The sequence below is a fragment of the Sus scrofa genome, chromosome 7, assembly GCF_000003025.6.
Source record: "Sus scrofa isolate TJ Tabasco breed Duroc chromosome 7, Sscrofa11.1, whole genome shotgun sequence".
NCBI lineage: Eukaryota > Metazoa > Chordata > Mammalia > Artiodactyla > Suidae > Sus > Sus scrofa.
In genome coordinates, this window is record NC_010449.5 from 76,159,398 (window position 1) to 76,173,446 (window position 14,049).

A 14,049-nucleotide genomic window follows, 5' to 3' on the forward strand; every position below is an offset into this window, starting at 1 on the left:
TACCTTGGCTATTTGCAGGCTATGTGACCTTGAGAAAATCATTTCACCTCTCTGTGCATTAACTCTGTTAAATGGAGTTAATAATGGCACAATACTTCTTAAGGTTGTTGTCATCATTTAGGGAGATGATGTAAGTTGAGCATCTAGGAAGTGCTTCATACCTGCTTACAATGATTATTATTAGTTACAGGAGTTATTTCTGATTTAGGTGGGCTTGGGGTTACCGATTCCCTGTGGCACTTATAGGTAATAATAGTAAACAACAATAATAGCAAATACTTTTTGAGCTTTTTTTCACATTTCAGGCATAAATCTAAGCACTTTTCAAATATTTGCTCTTTTACTTCTCTCCACCATCTTGTGAGGTAGTTATTATTGTTACTCACATGTTACAGATAGGGAAACTTAGGCACAGAGAAGTTTAGTATTGCCCAAGATCATGGATCTAGTAAATGTTGAAACAGAGAGAGCTAGAGAACCTGGGTGATCTGACTCTGGACAGAGTTCATTCAGAGCCTTACCACTCTCTCCTCTCTACAAACAGTTTTCTGTTCATGACATTTGTTGTTGCCATCAGTTTTGATGTGTTCAAAACTGGGATCTCAGCAGGGCCATAGACTTGGCCATAAAAAGGCTCTTCTTTCACTTGGCCCTCAGTCCCATGCCAAGGAAACTTGGTTCCTGGGTCTCTATGCTTCCTACTGCAGCCCTTGAGATTGACGAGAGGAGAAACAGAACCCTAAATATGGGAGGAGAATGTTGAATAAAGGAAGTAGGACAAAGAGGTTGGGGAAATTAAAAATATTTACGTCCCGAAAGCAATCATGGAGTTTTTAGTTGAGTGGTGGCTGAATCCTCTATGCTGTGTACTGGGACTTGGAGAATGCCTGGAACTCTTAAGACTTCATTTTAGCTTCAAGGAGCTTACAGTCTAGTTGGAAAAAGAGGTTAGATACATAAATTTAAAAAGTCAGGCAGGAGTTCCTGTCATGGCTCAGTGGTTAACGAATCTGACTAGGAACCATGAAGTTGCAGTTTTGATCCCTGGCCTTGCTCAGTGGGTTAAGGATCTGGCGTTGCCATGAGCTGTGGTGTAGGTCATAGACTCGGCTCGGATTTGGCGTTGCTGTGGCCCTGGTGTAGGCTGGCCGCTGCAGTACCAATTAGACCCCTAGCCTAGAAACCTCCATATGCCGAGGTTGCGGCCCTAGAAAAGACAAAAAGACAAAATAAATAAATAAATAAAAAGTCAGATAACCATGAGGAATAGTCATGGGAGAGATCTTGTGGAGGGTTTAGAAATGAATTTAAAAATGAGCAAGAGGAGTTCCTGTTGTGGTGCAGCGAAAACGAATCCGACTAGGAACCATGAGGTTGTGGGTTCCATCCCTGGCCTCACTCAGTGGGCTAAGTATCCTGAAAAATTAAGATCTGGAAAATAAATAAATAAAGATCTAGCTGTTGGGAGGAATCATCCAGAAGAAATGGCACCAGAGTAGAACAAACTTTCATTCTATAAATGTTGATTAGAGTGCCTTCCAAGTGCAAGGTACTGTGTTAGACACAGGGATTAATATTTAAGAGTGAATTTGATCCTGCTACAGCAGCACTGGCTATATCCAGTCACTTATGATGGAGCATGATAATGTGAGAAAAAAGAATATATATGTGTTTGTGTGACTGGGTCATCTTGCTGTACAGTAGAAAACTGACAGAACACTGTAAACCAGCTATAATGGAAAAAAATAAAAAATCATTATTTAAAAAAAAAAAAAAGAGTGAATTTGAGCCAAAAGAAGCTAGGAAGAAATTGAAGAGGACCTAGGTGCTTATAATGAGTTTAAGCTTTAATTAGTTTAGTGAATTTAAGCGTCCAGGCCCGTATAATCACACCATAGACCAAATCAAGTACATTTAGAGATGGCGATCTAATGTGGCAATGTTCTTGGAAATCTTTGAGGAAGTGTGAGAAATATTGGAAGTAGTGGAAAATGGGCAGATATTTATTTTTCAAAATGATAGTTTCTAGAGTACTCCCATATGCTTGGCACTCTTCTGAGCACTGCATATAGATCATCTCATTTAATCCTCACCACACCTCCGGGAAGTAGGTGTTATTTTTGTCCTCATTTTACAATTGAGGAAACTGAGTCATAGATAGGTTAGATAACTTGCTCAAGATCAAACCACTGGCATGTGCAGGAGCCAAGCTGCTTTGGTCTGAATGTTTGCGTGTTGTCCCCTCTCCCATTCGTGTTTGATTTCCTAAGCTTCAAAGATGATAGCTCCAAAGATGATATATTAGGAGGTAGGCCTTTGGGAGATAAGTTGTGAGGTGGAGTCCACAGACTAAAGCCTAATAAAGGACTAAAACCTAATAAAAAATGCTCTATAGGTTTTATAAATAATATTTAACCTGGAGTTCCCATTGTGGCGCAGTGGTTAATGAATCCAACTAGGAACCATGAGGTTGTGGGTTTGATCCCTGGCCTTGATCAGTGGGTTAAGGATCCGGCGTTGCCATGAGCTATGGGGCAGGTTGTAGACGTGGCTTGGATTCGGCATTGCTGTGGCCCTGGTATAGGCCAGCAGCTACAGCTCCGATTCGACCCCTATTCTGGGAACCTCCATATGCAGCGGGAGCAACCCTAGAAAAGGCAAAAAGACAAAAAAAAAAAAAAAAAAAAATTAGCCATAATTAAACATTAGGCAAAGTCAGATCCAGGGACATTCTACAAAAGACTTGGCCAGTCTGCTTCAAAAGTCTCAAAGTCATGAAAAACAAGGAAACCGTTGTGGTTTGGAGGAAACTGGAATGACAAGTAAAGGCAGCAGAGTGTCCTGGGCGAGATCACGCAACATTGAAAGTGTTAAGGAAAACTCTGGGGAAACAGAACGGAGTCTGTAATTCATTACAATGGTGTGCTAGTGTTAATATTTTACCTTTGATACATATACCATGTTTATATAAGATGTTAACATTAGAGAAAGCTAAGGGAAAGTTTTACGGAACTCAGTATTTTCTTTGTTACTCCTCTGGAGTAAAAATTTCTTCATCAAAAAAATGAAAATGAAAGTTTATAAAAGTAAAAAGAAAAAAAAAAAGAAGCTCTAGAGAGCTTTCTAGCCTTCCCCACCATATGAGGGCACAGAAAGTGCTGACTGTGAACCAGGAAGAGGAAGGGGACTCTCACCTGAAGGTGACTTTGCTGGCACCTTGATCTTGGGTCTCTCAGCTTCCAGAACTGTAAGCAGTGAATTTCTATTGTTTATAAGCCACTCAGTTGGTTGTATTTTGTTATAGCAGGCTAAGTGAACTAAGATAGATACTTGGTACTGAGAAGTTGGGGTGCTGCTGTAACAAAAACTTAAGCAGTTCCCATCGTGGCTCAGTGGTAACAAACCTGACTGGTACCCACGAGGACTCGGGTTTGATCCCTGGTCTTTTTCAGTGGGTTAAGGATCCCACATTGCTGTGAGCTGTGGTGTAGGTTGCAGACATGTCTCAGATCTGGCGTTGCTGTGGCTGAGGTGTAGGCTGGCAGCTACAGCTCCAATTTGACCCCTAGCCTGGGAACCTCCATATCCAATGGGTTTGGCCCTAAAAAGACAAAAGTAAAGTTAAATTAAAAAAAAAAAACCCACAGTACATAAATGTATGGAAGCAGCTTTAAAATGAGGGATGGGCAGAGGCTGGAAGTCTTTGGAGTTGCATACTAGGGGAAGCCTGAATTGCTCTGAGGATGGTTAGGGGTGATTCTTTGAGAGTTCAGAAGGAGAGGGCTCAGGAGAGAACCTCCTCTCTTAGAGAATACCTAAATGAACAGGATGTCAGTGGAACTATGGGTGGTAGAGGTTATCTGATGAGGTCTCAGGTGGAGATGAGGAAACAGTGTCGGAAACTGGAGGAAAGGTCATCTTTGTTATAAAAGGGCAAAGAGCTAGTGTTTGGTGAAAGGTAGAACTCGTGAGGAATGAAATTGGATGTTTGGCTGAAGAAATTTCTGAACAAAGTGTTGAAGAAGCAGTCTGGTTTCTCCTGAATGCTTATAGTAAGAGAAAAAAGTGATTTAAAGGTGGAACTTAAAAAAATTTATTGAAGTATAGTTGACTTATAATGTTATTTTCTCCTGTACAGCAAAGTGATTCTATATATATATATATATATATAAAACCTTGGGGTTTTTTTGTTTGTTTGTTTTTTGTCTTTTTAGGGCTGCACCTGAGGCATATGGAGGTTCCCAGGCTAGGGGTCAAATCAGAGCTGTAGCTGCAGCCTACACCACAGCCACAGCAACACCAGATCCAAGCTGCGTCTGTGACCTACACCACAGCTCACGGCAATGACGGATCCTTAACCCCCACTGATGCAGGAATCGAACCTGCATCCTCATGGATACTAGTCAGATTCTTTTCTGCTGAGCCATGACGGGAACTCCAGGACCTTGTTGTTTATGCATCCTTTATATACTAGTTTATATCTGCTAACCCCAAACCCCCAATCCTTCCCTCTCCTATCCCTCTTCCTCCTTGACGACCACAGACCTGTTCTCTATATCTGTGAGTCTGTTTTTGTTTCATAGATATGCCAATTTATGTTGTATTTTATTTTATTTTTTTGCTTTTTAGGGCCGTACCCACGGCATATGGAAGTTTCCAGGCTAGGGGTCGAATAGGAGCTGTAGCTGCCCACCTACCTACACCGCATCCACAGAAACTCGGGATCCAAGCCGTGTCTGTGACCTACATCGCAGCTCATGGCAACGCCGGATTCTTAACCCACTAAGCAAGGCCAAGGATAGATCCTGCATCCCCATGGATACTAGTCAGATTTGTTTTCGCTGAGCCACGATGGGAACTCCCTATGTTGTATTTTAGATTCTGCCTATAAATGATCTCATCTGATATTTGTCTTTCTCTGTCTGACTTACTTCACTTAGTATAATAATCTCTTGGTCTATCTATTTACTGCAAATAACATTCTTTTTCTTTTTTGGCTGCAGCATGCAGTGGCCTTATGTGGGATCTCAGCTTCCAGACTAGGGACTGAATTCAGGCCTCAGTGATGAAAGTGTTGACTCCTAACCACTAGGCCACCAGGGAACTCCCTATTTCATTCTTTTTATGGCTGAGTACTATTCCGTTGTGTATATGTACCACATCTTTATTCATTCATCTGTCAATATACATCTAGGTTGTTTCTGTGTCTCAGCTATTGCAAATAGTGCTGTATGAACACAGAGAAGCATGTATTTTTTTGGGGGGGGGTCTATACCTATGCCATCCAGAAATCATTGAGCCAGAGAGCAAACCCGAGCCACAGCAGAGGGAATGATGAATCCTTAACTGCTAGGCCATCAGGGAATTCCTCTATCTTTTCAAATTGTAATTTTATCTAGATATATGCTCAGGAGTGGAATTGTAGGATCATATGGCAACTGTCTTTTTAGTTACTTTGAGGAATTTCCATTCTGTTTTCCATAGTGGCTGCACCAATTTACAATCCCACCAACAGTGTAGAAGGGTTCCTAAAGGTGGAATTGTTAATCAAAAAGAACTTAAGGAGTTCCTGTTGTGGCTCAGTGGGTTAAGAACCTGACAGTGTCCATGAGGATTAGGGTTCGATCCCTGGCCTCACTCAGTGGGTTAAAGATCTGGTGTTGCTGCAAGTTGCAGCATATGTCACAGATGCAGCTTGGATCCTGTGTTCCTGTGGTTGTCATATAGGCCGGCAGCTGCAGCTCCAATTCAACCCCTAGCCTGCAGGTGCAGCCCCTCCCCCAAAAAACTTAAAAATTTGGAAAATTCTTATCACTATCTAAGATACTATATTTTACTCATTTATCATGTCTATTCTCTGCTCTACTCACAAGAATATAAATTCCCTGGGGGCAAGGATTTAGTTGTTTATTAGTCAATACCCAGGGCCAAAAGCAATGTCTGGCACAAAGTATGCAATAAATATTTGTTGGAGTTCTCTGGTGGCTCAATGAGTTAAGGATGCAGTGTTGTCACTACTGTGGTGCAGGTTCAATCCCTGGCCAGGAACTTCTGCTTGCCACAGGCATGGTGGGCACAGCCAAAAAAAAAAAAAAAAAAAATTGTTTGTTGAAGAAGTGAATGAATGAATGGATGAGTGAATGAATCCATGACTGCCATTCATAGGCAACATTGTGTCTTTTAATCCATTCAACTACCCTTTGAATTAATAGCCCATTTTAGTCCATTTTACTTTATTTTATTTTATTGTTTTTTTTTTTTGCCATTTCTAGGCCGCTGCCACGGCATGTGGAGATTCCCAGGCTAGGGGTCTAATTGGAGCTGTAGCAGCCGGCCTACACCACAGCCACAGCCACTCAGGATCCAAGCTGAGTCTGCAACCTACACCACAGCTCACGGCAATGCCGGATCCTTAACCCACTGAGCAAGGCCAGGGATCGAACCCTCAACCTCATGGTTCCTAGTCAGATTCATTAACCACTGCGCCACGATGGGAACTTCAGTCCATTTTAAAGATGAGGAAATTGAAGTTCCGAGACAAGACATCACTTGCTGAAGATCACCCCACCAGTAAATCATAAAGGCTGGATCCAAACAAGATTGTGGAACTCTAGAGTCCTTGTCTTAACCACTGTGTGTTACTGCTTCTGTGTGTATGGGAAGCTACATTTTACAAGACTTAAAAGATTTAATCCAGAGGAGGGTGATAGGAATGGTGGTGGTGGGGTCTCCAAGCCACTTCATATGATAAGCTGTTTGTGGAATGAGAAAAGCTTTTTTCACCTAAAAAGAAGCTTAACTTTAGTGAGGGATTGTATAGATGAAAACTAGACCCAAGGGAGTTCCCGTCGTGGCTCAGCGGAAACGAATCCAACTAGGAACCATAAAGTTGCGGGTTCAATCCCTGGCCTCCATCATTGGGTTAAGGATCTGGCGTTGCAGTGAGCTGTGATATGGGTTGCAGATGCAGCTCAGATCCTGTGTTGCTGTGGCTGTGGTGTAGGCCAGCAGCTATAGCTCCGATTAGATCCTAGCCTGGGAACCTCCATATGCCAAGAGTGTGGCCCTGAAAAGTGGGAAAAAAAAAAAACAAAAATAAAACCAGACCCAAATATCTGAAGAGTTGTACTATGGAACGAGAATTTATCTATTCTGTACAGTCTGAAGGGCAGAAACTGGAATTAATGAAACAAATAAAGGCACTCCTTACTCTAGGTACAGAAGCTGAGGGCACAGATAGGGCACAGAAGCAGAGGGACCCCAGTCCTGGGCCTTCAGGGCTCTTGCTAACTCTGTGACTTGTGGATTATAGGATGGCAGAACTTCCCAGAAGACAAGGGCAAAGGAGCTTCTCGAACCACCTTGTGTTAGATGCTAACATGAGGCCAAAGAAAGTGAAAGCAGAGAAGACACCTTGAGGTGGAAAGAGTGGTTTCAGGGAGTGGTTTCAGTAAATGCCTGGTTGGGATACAGATGTAGAGGGTTGGGTTAAAAAGAAATGTCTGGGAGTTCCCATCGTTGTGCAGGAGAAATGAATCCGACTAGGAACCATGAGGTTGTGGGTTAGATCCCTGGCCTTGCTCAGTGGGTTAAGGATCTGGCATTTCTGTGAGCTGTGGTGTAGGTCACAGATGAGGCTTGGATCTGGCATTGCTGTGGCTCTGGCACAGGCCGGTGGCTACAACTCTGATTAGACCCCTAGCCTGGCAACCTCCGTGTGCTGTGGGTGCAGCCCTAAAAAGATAAAAAAAAAAAAAAAAAAAAAAAAAAAGAAAGAAAAAGAAAAAAAAGAAAAAGAAAGAAGGAAAGAAATGACTGGGGAAGGAATGCAGACAGCTTTTGAAAAACCTTGGCTTGAGAGAAAAGTGGAAAATGAGAAAAAACCATTCAAGACTGCAGCAGCATCCAGGAGAGCTTTTCAAGATGGGGAAACCTCTGTGTTTGAAGAGAATGGGGATTGAAGACTCTACCATATGGCACGGGAGCAAGTTTCCTTGTGCTTTGGAAAGAATGAGATGTGGGTCAGGGACACCCCTTGGAGGTTTGAGAGCAACTGCAATCACATCCATTTTGGGGGCTACTGGCATGTTAAAAAATTAATACTGAGAAGGTTTTGAAAATATTTGGTGTATTTTAACTGTTTGTATTTAAGAATAGAAAACTTTTAGCATATACAGGCAATAGTATAATGTATTCACAAGACAGCTATAGGCCTTTTTTTGAATTACGAAAATTTAAGACTTCAGAGTTCCCCTAGTGGCTCAGCAGGTTAAGAACCCAGCTAGTGGGAGTTCCTGTCCTGACTCAGTGGTAATGAACTCAACTAGTATCCATGAGGTTGAGGGTTTGATTCTTGGCCTCTATCAGTGGGTTAAGGATCCGGCATTGCCGTGAGCTGTGGTGTAGGTCACAGACAGGACTCGGATCCCACATTGCTGTGGCTCTGATTCAACTCAGCCTGAGAGCTTTCATATGCCTCGGGTGCGGCCCTAAAAAGACAAAAAAGAAAAAAAAGAACCCAAGTTGTATCCATGAGTATGTGGGTTTGACGCCTGGCCTCAACCAGTGGGTTAAGGATCTGGCACTTCTGTGGCTTTGGCGCAGGCCAGCAGCTGCGACTCACATTCGACCCCTAGCCTGGGAACTTCGTGGCCCTAAAATGAAAAAAAGAGACAAAGGAAAAAAAAGAAAAAAATTTAAGACCCCAGCCCCAGGGTGCTGATGAGGTTAGGAGGATGGGTGCAGGTTAGAGGCCCCCCCCCAAGAGGCTTGGACATGACCTCCAAAGGTCTCAGAGAAGTAACACAGAAATGTCCCACTCTTAGAGTTACCAAAGCCTGCCTGTCTTGGCCAGAGGGAGTTGTGTCATAGCATTCTGAGGTCCAGGAGTGCAGACCCATCTGGACCACTGACCCTGAAGAGCCCAGGGGACTGGCCTCCTGGAGGGATCGGTGCCTGAGGCGTCCACAGGAGGGCAGTGTGGCAGCTCAGAGGAACTCTGAGGACCGGGCTCCAGATCCTCCATTACTTCGTCCCGCAGACCTTCTGTCCTGAATCCCCTCCACTCCCTCTTCCTTCCTGGAGTTATTCGAGGGCTGTTCACTAACCCCTCGCACAGGGACAGCTGGCGGAAACTCTGACTTTTCCCCTTCTGCAGCTGGAAGACTCAGGCTTGTCATCCTGTCGCGCCCAGAGCCCCACCCCTTTAAGTACAGGTGCTCTGGGTGCAAGCATGGAAAGTCGAAAAGGGGAAGGGTCAGACGGGTGTTATCCTTGGCCCTGGACGTTTGCTAGCTTTGCCCTTGCCTCTCAGTTCTCCGGGTTTGGTTTGCAGTGCCAACACCCAGCACGAGGGGGCGCTACCGCCCCGCGAACCTGCCCAGCTGGTCAGCTGCGGTAGGGGCGCGGGGGTGGGGTGGGGGGGGGCGGCCAGAAAGAACCGAGAGGGCGTTCCTCTGGGCCCCTTCTCCAGCGTTTCTCCATCTAGAACTTATGCGCAGTTTTGTGCAGGAGCGGCGTGGGGGTGGGAATGCCTCTGGAGCGCAGGCCCGTAGAGTGGCGGAAAGACCTCTGGGGACACCTGGCATGGAGCTTAGAGGGGTGTAGGGAAGAGAGACCTTCTTGCTGGGTGCTTGAGAGTCCAGGTGCAGGCTGCAAAGGGAATGCAGTTTGGAGAACTGGTAATTCCAGAAGAGCTGGATGGACGTAGCCTAGTACCAACCACTATAGGGACAAAGCAGTTGTTCTGGAATTAAGAACCGCTTTACCTCGATATATTTTCTTTCTTCCTTCCTTCTTTCCTTCCTTCCTTCCTCCCTCCCTTCCATTCTTCCTTCTTCTTTCTTTCATCCTTTTGAAGATTGAGGTGAAGAAGTTCTGTAGCACAGTGGGGGTTAAGGATCCGGCATTGCCACGGCTGCGGCACAGGTTGCAAGTGCGGCGGGGGTTCGCTCCCCCAGCCGGGGGAACTTCCACATGCCATGGGTGCAGCCAAAAGAAAAAAAAAAAAAAGATTGGGTGAAATATATAGTAAAATTCAAAATATTCTAAACTTAGATATACAGCTCAATTTTTTTTAGCTTTTTAGGGTCACACCTGTAGCGTATGGAAGTTCCCAGGCTAGGGGCTGAATTGAGCTACAGCTGCTGGCCTGCGCCACAGCAGCACCAGATCTGAGCTGCATCTTTTACCTACACCACCGCTCACGGCAATTCGGGATCCTGAACCCACTGAGCGAGGCCAGGGATCAAACCTGCACCCTCATGGATCCTAATTGGATTCGCTGAGCCACAGTGAGAACTCCCTGATTTTTTAACTTATGTATTTATTACATATACAAACACTTATTACATGTAGGTACAATGCTTATGTATTCACAACTATAGCTCTTTACATATCATGGCTCACACTGGCAATTCAAGCCAAACTTTTATTAAGGGGCTCCTGTGTGACCAGCACCATCCTTACTCTTTTGTAAGGAAGTGAGGACAGAACATTTGTCTGGTGGCTGTGATAGGGTTGGCATTATTCTGAATCATAATCACTCCTCGACGGAACGATACCACTCGTGCATTGGAAGGCAACCGCTGGCTGTGTGATCTACCTGCAGTGGCCATATTTTTGGAGTCTGAAGTGGGACGAGTTGTCTGCTGTGTCTGAATATACACACTCACGGAACCTCAGGAAGATATTATTGGATCCAGGATATTCGGTCAAGGCAGCCACGCTTCTAGCACAGAGCCAGGCGTGGAATGGCCAAGGAGGGCGTTTTTTTGGGGAATTGATCTTGCTCTCTGGCCTGGGGCTACATGTCTCTGGAAGCTGGATGAAGGGTGACGTCTTTGACCACAGGCTGGATCAAAATGAGCTGGAGCCTGTCGCGTGTGTGTGAATCCGTTGGGCCCTTCCGAGGCACCCGTCTCTCCCCAGCTTTGTGGTCAGCCTGGCCTTGCCCCACCCAGACCCCATCCTGCCCCAAATCAGGGAAGTGCTCTAGCGGGAAATCAAGTGAGTGGGCAGGATGTGACCCATGGTGAGGCAGCTCCCAGATCTGGCCTGGCCCCTGAGTCAATGAGCTACTTCGGGCTCTTTAAGGAAGCCCTTCCGCCAAGTCACTGCAATGTGGATACCTCTTCTTTTCCCTCGGCTGCTCCTCCCCATCCAGGTGTGGGTCTTTGGGGGCGGGGAGCTGGTCTCCTCCTCCTTTAAGCCACGAAGGGCCCGAAGAGCCGAAGGGCCGTTTGGAAGAATAAGGGACACCAAGAGACCTGGCCTCAGCCTGGGGGCAGAGGAAGCTGCTCCCTTGGGGGTTTGGTGACAGCCCTGGCCTGGGGGCCTGGTCTTTGGTGGAACCCTGGGGTCCAGGCCTGGTGAGGGACTGGGGAGGATAGAGGGGGCTGGGCCTGGCTGGGGAAGGCTGGCCTGGAAGGCACCCAGCCACGGCCCTGGGCCAGGGTGGAAAGTATGTGTGTGAGCTCATTTGGAAGGTGGCTTCTGGCCAGTCAGGCCCTGCCTCCTTTCCAGGCCCTGGCTGCCCAGCCCCCTCGAAGAAGGCTGCCTCTGGGTCTCCCCAGTCTCCCAAAACTGTCTGAAGGAGGAAGGCTGAGACCCCCCCGCCCCAGACTAGGTGACAGGAGTTGATCTCCTAAAGGAGGTGAATTCAGATTTGGGGGAGGCAGAGTTCCCCTTGTGGCTCAGTGGGTTAAGAACCTGACTAGTATCCATGAGGATGCAGGTTCAGTCCCTGACCTCGTTCAGTGGGTTAAGCTGTGGTGTAGCTCGAGGATGTGGCTCAGGTCTGGCATTGCTCTGATTCGACCCCTAGCCCAGGAACTTCCATGTGCCATGGGTACGGCCCGGCCCTAAAGAGACAAAACAGGAGTTCCCGTTGTGGCACAGTGGTTAATGAATCCGACTAGGAACCATGAGGTGGCGGGTTCGATCCCTGGCCTTGCTCAGTGGATTAAGGATCTGGCGTTGCCGTGAGCTGAGGTGTAGGTTGCAGATGCGGCTGGGATCTGGGATGTGGCTGTGGCGTAGCTCCGATTAGACCCCTAGCCTGGGAACCTTCATATGCCGTGGGTGCGGCCCTAAAAGGACAAAAAAAAATCAAACCCAGATTTTGGGGGGTGGGTTCTATGGGGGTCCAGGGACTGTAGAACAATGGAGAAACCTAGCCTGGGGTTCCCCTAAGGCTTTAGGGAATGGGCCCTGAAGGCTCCCAACACCCCCCCACTCCCTCCTAGGCCCTGCCTCAGACCTTCAGGACCCCATCCCTCTCCCAACTACTGCCATTGTCCCATTCAGTTCCTCTGGTCTCTGAGTCCTGCTGCCTCCTCCCCTCCCTCAGAATACCTGTTTCTGCCCCCAAGAAGGAAGGTGACTCCTGGCCAAGTGGATTCCTGAGGAAGAGCCCGTCTCCCTGTGCTCCTGCTACGCAGCACAACAGGTAGGCACGCATATGCTGACAGATTCCACAGAACACACACTGCCCCACAGACACCCAGCTACACACGGGCCACACTGAAAGAGACACTCAAGAGATGTGGTTGGAATGTGTGGAAGAAAAAGTCCGACAGACCTGTGTTTTTAATTTGAATGAGCGATGAGCTTGAGCAAGTCTCCTCTGGGCCTCAGTTTACACATCTGTAAAATGGGGGCCGTGTTGGTGCCTGTGTCCTTGAGTGTTGTGAGGACCTCTGCGGACGCTGGTTTCCTTCCACCTCCCCTTCGCTGGAAAGGGAAGTAGACACAGCAGATACAGAGAGGCCTGGGAAACCTACCAGACTGCGGGGAGACAGGGCCTGGGGGGAGGGACAGTGAGTGTGCGTGGGGGTCGCTCTGCTCAGTCTTCTCTCCTCTAGGGAGCCTAGCTCCTCTGAGATCTTCCCTTCCCTTCTCATCCCGCTGACCCAGCACCTGGCTGGCAGCCTTGGAGGGGTGGGCCCTGCTGGTGGCAGGAGCCCCGAGAAAGGAGGTGATGACAAGGGAGTCCGGGGCTCCCTCTCCAAATGTGTGGGGTGCAGTGGTGGGCAGAGTACAGCCTCTGCTCAGCGCTCGCCCCCGGTCCAGGCTCCTTAGCGCCGGCTTCCCTGGGTTCTGCCCAAACCTCTTCGCAGATTCCCCTTGGCTCCCTCCTGGCTGCTCTAACTCACATGTGCTGCTTTCGAATAAAGGAACTTGGAACCATAGAAACTGGGTCAGGCCCAATGGACAAAGCAGGGTAGGGCCAGCGAAAGCAGTGTTTGCAGGTCTCTCAGGAGCCCCAGGGCCCTCTGATCGCCCCTCGCCCCAGCCTGACCTGCTGGTTTGCTCAGTTGGGGCCCAGTGGGGTCCTGGGGCAGTTTCCCTGGGCTGGATCCCTCAGGCCTGAGGCTCGTCAGAAGCACGGGACCTTGCAGCCTCCACCCCGCAATTCTCTCTGCTTGGGAAGCCTCTTCTACCTCTTCCCCCTTTGTCTCTGGTCCTCCATTCCCATCTCTCCCCCTTGGCTTCAGAGAGCATCTTGTGATTCCAGAATCAGGGCCAAACAATTTCCTCGTGATGGGGAAACCACACTCCAGCCGCGGGAGCCCTAGGCTCCCCCTCTTCTCCCCTCTGGCGGTCCCCCCTCCCCATGCTCCTCCGCTGGCTCCAGCTGTGTTTTGCAGAACTCCCACTGGATAACATCTGTAATTGCCTCCAGATGTGGGCCACAAAAACACAAAGGGGCCATGAGCTCATCTTTGAGCTCCTTGCCACACGCACTGGCCCCACTGCCCCCAGATGCCCCTGAATTCTCAGGGTCCCCATCCTCTCCAGTGAGGGTGGCAGGGAGGTGGTGTCCAACTCCACTGAGACGCACAGGCTGTGCCAAACAGCTGTTGGCAGGAGAGGCACAGGAGGCCAGGCGTAGGGTCAGGGTTCCTGGCTGGCAGGAAGGTGGGGTACCCCTTCTGCCAAAGCAATCACACGAGTCAGCCCTGAATAGCAGCTGGACAGAACGCCTGGCTTAGGTGGGGCCAGGGCTCTTGGAGGCAGGCCCTGGAGGGGGCCTGGGCTGCAGCCCGG